The sequence below is a fragment of the Callorhinchus milii genome, unplaced genomic scaffold, assembly GCF_018977255.1.
Source record: "Callorhinchus milii isolate IMCB2004 unplaced genomic scaffold, IMCB_Cmil_1.0 Scaffold11, whole genome shotgun sequence".
Lineage (NCBI taxonomy): Eukaryota > Metazoa > Chordata > Chondrichthyes > Chimaeriformes > Callorhinchidae > Callorhinchus > Callorhinchus milii.
The window spans coordinates 7,346,596-7,360,419 of NW_024704752.1; the positions used below are offsets into that span (position 1 = coordinate 7,346,596).

Genomic DNA, 13,824 nt, shown 5'->3' on the forward strand with positions numbered 1-13,824 from the left:
TAACCCTCAGGCTCATAAGCACAAGCAAGGGTTTCTGGGCACATGGGAATTCTGAATCAACTTTCACAAGAAAACAATAGTGAAAGAAAATAGTATGTAATATTGCAATGTGGGAAATCAAGAGCTATTTTATTGCAAAATACTGTATTATTGATACCTCAGCTTCTGAGCTTACAGTAGCAAAAAGGTTTCAAATATATGCAGATTTAGAGTCTTTTAACCCAAATAATCTTGTCAATGGGCAAATTAGCAACTGCATCATCAAGGTCCACCTCAAAGAGTGGTCTGATCAAATGCAGAAATCCAATAGTATTAAATTGCTGCATTTTGGGCATCCAACACATCGAGTCTGGTCAAAACCAGAGAAAATGAAGCACTTTGTTAATCAGAAGCTTTGTGGCCAATCAAACAACAGTAGGTTTAAAAAGATTTTACTGCATGAAATGGGATTTGGAAAAATGTTTCACTCTTCTGCAGCTTTTACTCCAAATCCATGAGGTTATGAAAGCTCATAGCAATATGAAAGGCAATACGCCTCCAACTTTGCCTCTCAACTAGAACAATTAAATCCTTAGCATTAGAACTGTGACAAATCCAGATAAGAGTAGATGCCAACTGTACAGAGCACAAAATCTCCTTCAGAATATGCAATGCTTTACCACAACTGGCTGTTGAAGCCAGGTCCACACCATTTAAAAAGGAAATGGGATACACATTTGTGGAAAATATGAAAGCATATTAAGTGTAAGGGAATAAGACTAGAATAGATAGCTCCAGCAGGGAATCTTATCAGCACAAATATAATGGCTGCATGGTGTTAAGGAAATAGTCTCATAGGCTGAATTTTTTAAATATAGCTATTGTTTTAACTTTATTAAATACGGATGTACAACCTGGTTTTTAACAAACTGTGAAAATTGTCAGCCAAATCCCCAATTTCTACCCTGATTACTTCTTATAGTCCTTGATGCACAGTTGAGTCAATTTACTTGACAGTAAATATTATAAGGCTTTTAAGAAGTTGCTATATCAAGTGTTATAGAAATGCAAGTACTTTTTCTGGATGCAAACATGTCCTGTTTGAGGTTTATTTTCCGTCAGTTTTTGTAAGTGCATTGTAATTTCATTTTCCCGCAGAAGTAGTTTTCCATTTTCATACATTTTACACTTTTTTTTGTCCAAAAGGAACTAGATTTTAACAATGGCATACCAGTAAATTATTGGTGGTGATCTTGTACAATTATTTTAAATTAATAACGCATCATGAAACGCTCTCTAAATCCACTGTGAAAGTAGGCTTTCAGTTTTTAACCAATTTCCAAAGGATTTAGTTATATTTGGTGATCTGTAAAACTGGTCAGCTAAAACGTATGCACACATTTCCAGTGGTTACCGGCATAGGGATCCATTCTGTTCCTTATTTCTGCTCCACTGGGATGGTCCTCTAAATGTTTAGAATCAAACCCAAACCTAGTTTATCCATTAGGCTAGTTTTGCAACCCAAGAAAGCAGCTCAAAGTTTCTTTATGATCTCACTAAGTTACTGTGATGTCATACGGGAGAAATGTAGTTTTCAACGTGATTTACTAAAGTAAAGCCATCGATTCGAATGAGTGGAATAAGATACGAATAGGTAGGACACAAAGTTATTGTAATAAAACTAATCTCAAACATAAAACATACAAGTCATGTCTGACTCATGTTGTCAAGAATCTGGAAAGCTTTGAGCAACCACTAAATATTAAGAGTAAAATACTCAAAACAAAATATTAAAAAATTCAACTTACCTAGATCAACTTTATATATGCAAACAATTTATTTCTGGTTGGCAGTAATTAATTAATAGCAAAATGATTAATTTTTAAATTAAGTCACAAACAAAAAACTCAATTGAAAACCACTACAGCTGCCAACAATTCAATTTTATTGGCAGCAATCCAGCCTTTCACCTAAAGTACAACTGCTAAAAGAAATGCCCCCAGAATAGAGGTGGCACCCCTTCCTAAACCAGAAAGACTAACAAATTTAAAGAATAGTTTCCATAAACTAAACAGGAAGTTTGGGGGAAAGGGGGGAGAACAAGGGAAGAATAGTTTCATGACAAGCAGGGCAAATATACACAAGGAAGTAATAATAATCCTTGCATTTTGTAACTGTTCTTCGCTGTGATTTATGTTCTTAAACACTCCCTTCCATCTAGAGAATTATAAAAATTCTTGGGAGAATGTTGGCAATCTCACACTTTGTGCAGATTGACTACTTGGCATACAATTTAGGAATTCAGGAGTTTCGGGGATCTAGTTTGAGAAGTGAAACCTCTGCTGATCAGGTGATCTAAATTGACGATCCATTGGGGTGGGGAATCAAACTGGTTCTCTGGGTTGATCCGGCTCCATGGTGACTCATCAGAAGGGAGAGGGGAGCTCAAATCAAGCCAAGGAGAGACAGCATACTTTAAAGAATACAAACAAAAACTTGGTTTGCCAAGTTTTCGGTAACCAGAACCTCAAAAGCACAGCAAGGGGTTTCAACGAGTGCGAGACATTCTCTGATAAAAAATAAATTGAAAATTTACATTCATGTACATTCTAATGTAATGGAAATCTGATACCAAAACACAAAAGGCTTATATAATGAATATATAGCCAGTTAGAACTTATTTTCGCTTCCACTAACCCATACCATCAGCAAACAGGTGGATAAAAGTCACAACCCAGAAATAATCCTGTGTTTCAATCACTCTGCTCAATGTCATTAACTGAGCTAGGTACCAGAGATTAACCAAGGTCTCAAAATAGGACACAAAACATACCAATCCAGCTGTTCCATGTTCAAAACAAAACAATCAAATGCTACTGCATATAACAATCTTACAGCAACAAAATACAGAATGCACTTTCATGAATACATCACTTGCTGAAATATAATAATAATCCTTGCATTTGATAAGGCGCCTTATCAGGTCTTCAAGACTTCTCAAAGCACTTCAGTTTACTAAACGCTTTACTGTAAATTTGACTATATTGTGTGGGCAAAACGCAGCACAACAGTGTTCCAGAACAGTCATGGATTTTTTTTTGGAGGCATTACCACCCTGGAAAAAGCGATCCACTAATCGACTAACAACCAGGCTCCTATTTACTGTTAAGTAAGCAGAGGCGAATGGAATAAGGAAACTTGCCCAACGTTTCGCCCGGGAATCAAACCCAAGTCCTCTCGCTTGCGAGTGCTCTAACCACTAAGCTACAGGACTTCACATTGGAAATACAAGAGTCATGCAAATGTTTTGCTCCGTTTGTCATATATTAAACACACATTTAAGACCATAGGAAGCATTATGGAACAGGACCATACGGAACAGGACTCTTAACGGATGTACAGGTTATTGACAATTATACTCCTAGCATTTGGTATAACGCCTTTCATGTCACTAAGACATCCAAAAGCACTTCACAGAATATGCTGTGTTTTGTGGATGAATGTTGCAGCCAATTTTAATATCTATATTAATGAAGATAAAATGTCTGTGTCTGTCTGTCTTTGTGTGTCCGCCAAGAACGTAATAGCCGATTGACATAGAGACATGATTTATACCTCATCGGAAAAACCCTGCATGGGGGAGTGTCATAAGCATATTTTTTTTCGGGGATCTCCTTTTGTTGATGAGCTATATTAAAAAATGCTTTAATTAAGCCCCCCAAAAATTCATGGTATTCTGCAACAAAGTAGCAACAGAGGTCACATATCCTTCTAGAGAGATGCAATTTATACTAATAGACGAAATGTCTGCGTGTGCGTCTGTCTGTATCTGTCCACCGAGAACACAATAACCGATTGACCTAGACATGATTTATACCGCGTCGGAAAAGATTTGCATGGGGGAGTGTCATGGGCATATCATCGTTGATGAGTGATATTAAAAAAGCCCCAAAATATAAGGTGCTATCTCTGTACCTGATGCATGGTATTCTGCAACAGAGTAGCAACAGGAGAAATCACACACCATCCTAGAGATGCATTGGGAGAGACACAGAGAGAGGAAAGAGCGTGGTGAAAACAAATTCAATGCTACACCTTTCAAATTAAATCTCTCCCCCACCAAAAAATATGCTGAGTCCCATAATCTCTCGAGGGTAAGAGTGAGGAGGCGAGAGAGGGTTGTTTGGGGGAGGGAGGAGAAAGGTGATATGAGCTTGTGAGTGAGTGAGTGTCGGGAGGGAGGAGAGAGGGTTAAAGTGAAGTCTGAGGCCTGCTCAGATTGACTAAGCACCAGGAGCCGAGAGAGAGATCCCAGCGCAGCTCATGCACCACACGTGTTTATGTCCACCAATAACACATTAAACGGATTGACGTAGAGACATAATTTATACCTCATCAGAAAGGTCCTGCATGGGGGAGTGTCGGGGCCATATTTTGGGGGGGGTGGGGTGGAGATCTCTTATCGTTGATGATCTATGACCTAAACAAGCTCATCACACATGTATGCCAGTTTTGCTTAACATGTACACAGTGTTTATGTCATGTTAAGTGCTTTGTGAGTGCTATGACTGAAATCTACATTCCATATTGGATCTTTTGGTTGCGAGCGAAGCTGCAACGGGTAAAATGCACACGTTTCCAATTCACTGGCAGTCTTTCTACAAAAGTCAATGCACTGTGCACTAACAGAAACATTGCCCAGAGCAATTTTATACTGTATAACACAAAACATTAATTTATAAACAGCCATAAACATTAGACCATTTACAATTCAATATGGCACATATTGTAGTGTGCATGAACATCATTGGCAATAGAATCATGAACCTGATTCTACCAGCAAAAATATAGTTCTAAAATTAAATGCCTGGAGCATGCCAGCTATCCTGCCTGAGGTTGGAATTTGAATCTGGGCCGGTGACACTGTTTTCTATCTCACCCTCCAAATTCAGCAGTCTGGAGGGAGACATATGCAGCCAACTGGTTTAAGTGTACTAGATTTATCAAGTTTTTTTTTAAAAAAACTTACTTTCTACTCCTTTTGAAAAACATGCTGCAGATTCATAAGCAAACAAAATAGCTGTTTGCTACTTTTGTCCATGATCTTAGATTTGTAGTCTTACAGTGACTATTCAGGTTAACCATTTCTCTAGTAATGATCACTCTCCTCCTAAAAATAGCTTTCGTTTTCATCTTTCCAACTTTGTCACTCATTTTTCCATTTGTTTGTTCATATAAAAATATGTTCAGAGGATTTAATAAATGCAACAAATCAGTTCCAGTGTTACAAAGACTCCATTTGTAGCATGTTAAGGCATACTGCACTGAACAAAGAATGTTACCTGAACATGGGAGAGGTATGGAGCAGTTGCATTAAATAGCTTTAAATTTATTTGAGTTAAATTTCTCAAAATTAATGTTATTTAATGAAATTCTTCTGTAAACAACAGCAATATTCGTCATAAGATTTAATAGCTCGCTGATACTAGCTTGATAGAATATATTTGTCACACTTCTTTAAACAGAACATTGCATTTCACAATATATCCAGAAGAAAAGCCTGCAGCAGGATAAGTAAACTTTGTTAATCTGTTGTCTAAAGTAGTCATCACTGCATTCAGCTCCATCCAGTGGCCCAGTTGAGAATTAGAAAAACTAGTTTGTGGTACATTCAATTTTCCAGAAATCACAAAAAGCCAGTGGGTTACCCAGATTATCGTATCACTTTCAATACATGCTATTGTCAGTGATTGACCTAACGATGTATCTTTTATACAGGGATGGTTCAAAGCCTTTATGAGGTGAAAATTGTTTGCCTAGTCAATTTGTTGACTAGAACATCCGGAACTCTTCTCTTTTGGAAGAATGCCACACTGGACCTTGATTTAACTTCATAGCCTCCAAACGTTTTTTAAAATTATATAACCAACATTTTGATCACTAGTCATTTGTATGTCATGTTAAAACCAACATGGAATCTACCAGTTGGATGGTCTGATCGTCTCCACTGGAGCTTCTTGTCCATTTAAATTATATGTAGACACAGATTTGGTCTAATAACACCTTGAGTCACAGGCCTTGTGTTGGCATAAGCCTCCATATGTGCTAATCAAAAAAACTTTGAACTGAATCCAACACACCAACACTAAAAGAGAGCTAATCAAGTGCATTATGGTATGAGGAGTAACTTCAACACCCAAATATTTTATGACTATGAAAAGACCCAATGCCTTCTCCCAAATAATCTGACTTGGAAAACTGGCACTTCAATAGATTTGAATGCTGCACAAAACATCAAGCTAACATCTATGTCCTGACTATAAACAATCATATATGATCATCCGCATACATCGCTCTTTGTAGCCATTTCAGAAGCTTAAGTAGGCACCTCTCAAGAGAAAATAATTCTATGGATGAATGCAACACAACTTTGAACAGGAGAGCAAAATAAACTCCTTACAATCATGCTGTAAGAATCCAGTTAGTTGAAATCTGGACCATTTAAAAAAAATTTAACATTTAAAACTATATTAAAAAAATTTGGTCACTCAATCTACGACTGTGGGACACTGCTGTGCACAATTGGCTGCCACGTTTTACTCACAAAATATACAGTCAATTCACTTTACAGTATATTCTGTGAAGCACTTTTGAGACATCTTGCATTTGATATAGCGCCTTATCACATTGACATCTCAACAACATGATAAAGCGTTATATCAAATGCATTATTATACTACGATTTACTAAGAATGTCCTTGTGATTTTCATATCAATTTCTTTTACATCACTTGGCTATTGTATTCAGAAAGTCATCTATATCCATAGAACAGCCCAAGTATTCATCTCTACAAGAGACAGTATGATAAATCAGATAACGAAACAATAGATGCTCAGTCACGTCACTTCACAACACAAGCTTTCTTCTGCTGACCACTGTGATATCTTTCATGAAACACAGATTTTTGGTGGCTAAAGCTGGAACCACTTATTTTGCTTTTGACTATGTCAACATACTCTACAATAGTTCTACATTTCTGGGTGATTGCACAAAAATCTAGTGTTACAAATTACTTAACTCAAATCAAGGTGTTATGTACTGCTGCATTAAAGGTAATTTAGCCATTTAGTTTGGTCCCTTCTAAACACTAGCTTAGTTATCTCCAATTAGAACCATAGAAATTTACAGCACAGGAGGCAGCCATTTGGCCTATACTGTGCCAAATCCATACAATGAAATCATTTCACATAATGGACGGAAGTTTAATTCCTACAAAGAAATTTTCTACATTTCAGAATGCAGTGCTGTTGACTCTGGGCACATGAAATTTTATACAAAATCTACCTGAATTGAAAGAGATCCCAGAAATACGTTTTATCTTTCCAAAGTTTGTGTCTAAAGACATCAGAAAGCTGTACAAGTTTGAACATAGTCACATATGGAAATGTTGCATTGTATCCAAAGGCAGTTTCTCATAAAATTATATAAAGGTCAAGCTGTTCCTTGTAAATGTTACACAATTTTGGAGTTCGGAAAAGATAGGTCAAGATTATTACGTGTGCTAATGCTGCCTGCAACACGTTAGAGGTACGTTGTTTAATATCATAACTGGGAGGGGGAAGACCCGAAATGCACAACCCAAAAAAAAATCACTAAGTTGCTGTGTCTGATCTTGTGAGATGAATGGTAATTTTTGCAGATTGAAATGTTTAAAAATGAATGTGATTTGAGTCCTGAAAAAACTGTTTTTCTGTATCAGCATTTTGGCAAAGCAGCCATATCTTTGTAAGTTACAAAAATAACTTGTACAGCCAATTCTTAAGATGTTCTCTTTTGTGCAGATGTCAGTGTAGTGCATCTTAAACTGTCTCCTGGTTTTAGAGGCAACTTTTTAAATGCAGCTCATGTTAAAATATTAAACACTATGCCCATTAGGGACTGTGACATAAGAACAATGGTAACTCCTGGAGAATATTTTAAACGTTATTGAAAGAAAAGAGCCTATGCATTGGAACTATTGACCAGAAACATAAATGTAACCCTGTTTTTAGGCGTTTTCTGTTGACTTAACTGCGATACATGTTGGAAAGTATCAAATCTTGCGTTATTTCCATTCGTTTGTCTCCATTTCAAGATATTATTGAGGAAGGGATGTGTTGGTCTACTTCAGGTTGGTCCAACTTTTGGCTGCTGTGGGCCGGATTCCCTATTTGAGAAAGGTCAGCGGGCCACATAAGCATTCAATCCTGGGCAATTGGCATTGCCTGAGTGTCATTCCCATTAAACTGAGCTATAATAATAATAATGCTTGCATTATAGCGCCTTATCACATCATTGAGACGTCTCAAAGCGCTTCACAGAATATTGTAAAGTGGATTGACTGTGTTTCAACCACAAAATACACAGGTTTGAATGTGTCTTATTGAAGAGTAAATTGGTTTAAAGAAAAATGCCTGCAGCCGCCCATGGGCCTTATGTTTGACATGCCTGGTCTAGGATGACACTCCAGTGGAGTATCAAATGCAAGGATTATTAATCTACTACAGCCTATATATAGGTAGCACATGGATTTAAAAACATGCGCTTTGGCTCAATTTACTCTCATATGCCCTTACAATCGTAACGAGCTTCATGGTATCCAGCTGCTTTGCAACATTATCATTCCATAGTGTAAAATATCCATAGTTTTGGGATTATTGGTTTTGGATCCTCAATTATGGTTCTACCAAACTCATCGTTACTGGCAATAATAATCGTAATCCTTGCATTTGATATAGTGCCTTATCAACCCTCAAGCACGTCACAGAATATACTGTAAAGTGAATTGACTGTACATGTGTATAATATATATATATATATAATGTATAATTGACTATATATTCCGAATGTTTTTACAGCATGTTCTTGAACAGCAGATATGCTGAATAACTTGCTCACAAATTCAATCTGACCTCATTTCCCAGGAGGCTCATGAATACAGAGAAACCGTAACTTGAGCGAGTCAATTAAGCGATTGAATGAAAATCAGCACAGAGGATGGGATGAGCTAGATGAGGATATTCATTCCCCTGAAGCATTTCACAATAGGAAAGGGCATAGAACAAAAATAGCACAGACATCTAAAATTATATGGCAATAATCTGAATAACGGTTCAGATTTTAAACATCAAAAACTTCAACTCAGTTCTGAAGAAGCATTTAAACCCTGGATTAGATAAACATCTTATAATTGCTACTATAAACTTTAGGCCAGGCAACAAAAACAGTTTGAGTGTTCTTGCAAATGGCATGTTTTAAAATGTTTACACAGGGCAGACCTAACAATAGGTAAAACTAACAATAAAACTAACAATTATGCTGTAACCACTGTACATTTAAAGTAATTAAAGTTAGTGAAATAAACAAATGCAAAAAGCTAACTATTATTTCCTCAACTTTACTATTCAAAACCAAAATTAGATTTTTAAAATGTCACATTAATGAGATTTCAGTGATCAGAAGAGCCTTGAAAATGGCCACAGAGGTAACTGGCTGAGTCATATGGTACCATGTATAAAATCTCTTAGGAGTAGAGGATTGGCATCGGTACAAATCAAAACTGGAATGGGTCAAAGTTTACTGCTAGAATTTTCCTATGCAATACAATAAAGACATTATTGCCAGTATTTCTACTTAACTCCCTACTATGAAACTGGATCTGTAAAGACATTCAAACTCCAGATTAGGAATAGCATTTGTGAAAAGTTATGAAAAACATGAAAAGTTCTAATTATTTTGCCAGTTATTCCAATTTTACCACTGTTTCTTCAGGATTAAAAATTTCAACACTTCCACAGAGTCACCAATACAAACTACAAGTGAATTTCTCTAACATAGGTGAAAAAGTTACAGATTTTAGCTATCATAACAATTATGGCTACAATAGTAATAGATTGCAAATATTTATAGTAGCTTTGGTTAGTTAAGCAGACAGAAATTGAACAAATCTAGTTTCAAACATTATCTTGGAGGAACATTCACAGAATAGTTCAGTGGTTACACAACAACTTTTCACCTGAGACCAAAATCTTATCTGGACTTCTGAAATAAAGTCTCCCAGGTGAAAGAGATTTGGTCAGGCTAAAGCCAGTAAATAAGCAATTTACTCAGCCACTGCTGGTCCAAGAAACAGAGGGTGAGTTTCCAAGAGATTTACTTTGGAGACACCGACAGTGCCTAAAATAGGAAAGTATGCCATTTCCTAGAACCAACATCTTGGTCACAAAGTAAAACATGGTCACTGGTAAATTCAGTAGATATTAACCTTCCTCCTGTCTAGAGTTAATTCTTCCTGCTATTCGCAAGTGGATGCATTAAGATGAGACCATTCTCTCCTCTTTCCTCTCCCATAATAGAGGAAAATGTCCAAGTGTCCACTTGTGCTCCTTCTCCCTCAAGAGATGCTAGCTGGCGAAACCAACTGCATCTCACCACAAATGTGCCTGGACATTTCCTAGATACTAAACATGACTTAATTTATCAGAATTAACGGGTTGAGCTACCCATTTGGCCGTCATTCAGTTTTACATTAGCAGCACTTAAAACTATCATACAACCTGTCTATCTAGATTATATTAGGCTAACAAAACTCCTGGATCAATTAATTTTTTTTCTGAATCTACTGCAGACTCTTTATTTTCCTCTATGTAAAAACATCAAATTTAGTGGCATCTTATTGGACTCAGTGTGGTTAATTATTGCATTAAGTCAGGTTGAAGTTGTCCATTGGCCAAAAGATTCATGTTGGAAATGCCTTAGATTTGATCATAGACTGGAAAAGTACAGGATGTGCATAGCTGTAGCATACTGACCAAATATCACTTCCACCAATTTTTTTTCAGCTTTTTTTAAAACATCAGAATTCTACATATTTAATTCTGGTTAAGGTTAAAGCAAGGTAAAATCATATCTACATGTTCAGGCACTTTTTCAAGAGAAAAATAGCTGAGAAACAATTAGACAAATTATATAAACGTTGTGCTGCAAGTTGCACACTTAATTGTTTTAACTTAATAATAATCCCTCCAAAAACCAAAAAAAAATAATAAATTGGTCATTTTCAATCTACGACTGTTTGTGGGACATTGCTGTGCGCAATTGGCTGCCGAGTTCGCCCACAAATATACAGTCAATTCACTTTACAGTGTGTTCTGTGAAGCGCTTTGGGACGACCTCCCGACGTGAAAAGCGCTATATCAAATGCAAGGATTATTATTATTATTATTAACTTCAGTGTTTCACAGCCAACAAAATGGCACCTTCAATAAAAGTTAAGTAGATATGAAGGAATCAAAATTCAGCCAGGAAAAGGGTTGAAGTTGCTGCCTGTGAAGTCAATAACTTGGTTGCATTGGTGGTTTAAACATGCATTATATTTACTGAATAACTGGCTAGTGCAAATGAAGCTCACAATGTTTCTAATTATCCACTGAACAGGCTTCCAAAGAAATGTATGTTGGGAAGGTTGATGTTTTTGAGGTCCTCCCAAGACTGAATAAACAGTGAAAAAATAGTCAGTCCAAATATATTCAAAATTGTATTTATGCCCACAGTGGGATGAAAATCCTGTTTACCTAATTCCGGAAAATATTAAGCATGGGTTGGCAAGAGCCAAAGCTTGGGGACCCAGAGTTATGTTGGGGTACTGCTCGACTCTAACCAGCTAAAACTACACAGCTTGCCAATGATACAGGAGTCCTGTAGCTCAGTGGTTAGAGCACTCGCCTCACAAGCAAGAGATCTGGGTTCGATTCCCGACAGGGTGTAACCCTGGGCAAGTTTCCTTACTCCACACGGCTGATTATAATCCCTCAAGGAAATAAATAAAATAACAATTTGGTCACTGAATCCAATTGTGTGACACTGCTGTGTGCAATTGGCTGCTGCGTTCGCCCACAAATATACAGTCAATTCACTTTACAGTATATTCTGTGAAGCGCTTTGAGACGTCTAGTAGACGTAAAAAGTGCTGAATCAAAATCAAAGATTATTATTTTATTTATATTACTGCAAGCTTTCCCGCTGCTTGTCCAGCTAGGATCAACTCCACATCGGTTCATTATTTAATGACATGAGCTTGAATTGGACAAGTGTTTCTGTTCTTTATTCCAGGCTTACATTTCTCTATTTAAAGTGTGTCGAATCTCTGCTTCAAAACTTGAAAAGTATTTAAGCTAAGTAAATTTAATACATATACAAGCTACAATAATATTGTTCCTTCACCAGACAGACAACCAAATGAAATGTGGTAGTCTTTCATATGCCAGTGGATCTGATCGATATCCCTAAGATGTGACAATCATTTTTGTTATTGACTTTGGTGTTCAGGCTCTTAAATCACTTAATGTGTCTTACCTATTTTAAAGAAAATAACTGCTTTGGTTAAGATTACGCTCCAATGGAATGTTTAAATAGTGCTGATTTTCTAGTATTTTATGATGTCAGTGTGGCTCAGTTGGAATTGCTCCTCCCTCACTTCTGGGTTAGAAGGTTGTGAGATTAAAGCCCAATATTGGATCTTGAGATTAATAGTCTAGATTGACAGTCTAATGAAATGTCTAGTGAGTGCTGAATTATCAGAGGTGCATCCATCGACTTTTGGGATAGAGAAAAGATTTTAGTGCCTATTTCAGAATTCCTTAGAATATTTGTGGAGTTCTGTGGCTCAGTGGTTAGAGCACTCGCCTCTCAAGCGAGAGACCTGGGTTTGATTCCCAGCAGGATGAAACCTTGGGCAAATTTCCTTACTCCACACGCCTAATAATAATCCCTCAAGAAAAAAAAAAATAAATTTATCACTTCAATCCAGAACTGTTTGTGGGACACTGCTGTGCACAATTGGCTGCCGCGTTTCGCCCACAAATATACTGTCAATTCACTTTACAGTTTATTCTGTGAAGTACTTTGAGCCGTCTAGAAGACGTGAAAAGCACTACATCAAATGCAAGCATTATTATTACCATCACGCTACCCGATTGGGCTTTGACTTGCAGGGTTTACAGGAGCTGAGTGGGATGACTCCCTGCCCCCAAGTGACTGGTCTGCTCTTCCAGGTCGTACCAATGAGCCAGGCTGGCTGTGCTGTCACCAGCAGTTCCCAGGAATACTGCGGACCCGCCTGGCTCAGGAACTGGACGATCGAGACTGCCACAGAGAGCTGGCCCGATTCCGACATTCCATTGCCAGCATGTCACCTTGGAGCCAGTTCAGCTTCAAGGAGACCCTGCTTAGCCACCCCTCCCCCACCCATCCATCCCAGGAGGATAGTACTTACATTTAGCTCAAAAGCTGCATAAAAGTTTACAAAACTCATTGCACATGGTTTTAGAAGTGTGGCAATAGTGAGAAGCAGTCCAGGTTGTCTTCTGACCAATTATTGGAAAATAACTGTTGCCAGGAGATTTCTAGATTCTTATAACACAGATTTATTAAAACTTGTAGCCCATGGTCACCTCGTGTATATGCAATTGCATACATTGCCTAGCTAATGTTCACAAGCCAGAGCTTAAAATAAACATCTGCTATAAGGCATCAATCATGAGAACATTCAGAACTCAAATTTAGACCGTTTGACAGGAGCTAAGCTTGGATCCCGAAATCCCTCAGCGAGGGCTGGGATAGAATCAGAAGTGTTTTCCAGGTCAGATCACATTCCGCAATATTGCTACAATCAAATTTAAACCAAAGCCAAAATGCCAACGCACAAACAGATTGATAATGGGAACAGGTTCTTAAGTTCTTGACAGCCTTCCATCTTAGTGTTGAGTTTAGCCTCTATCCCGAGGATAACCATGATGTGGTTTCAT

At 37.4% G+C, this 13,824-nt stretch overlaps 1 protein-coding gene and 1 non-coding gene across 8 annotated transcripts in view; one reads left to right on the forward strand and one right to left on the reverse strand.

Annotated features, from left to right (window-relative positions):
* trip12 (thyroid hormone receptor interactor 12) overlaps positions 1 to 13,824 on the reverse strand; it is an 87,671-nt gene that overhangs the window by 65,911 nt on the left and 7,936 nt on the right. The gene's annotated exons all lie outside the window — the stretch shown is intronic.
* trnae-cuc lies at positions 12,673 to 12,744 on the forward strand. The gene has a single exon. It is a non-coding gene; the product is annotated as a tRNA-Glu (tRNA).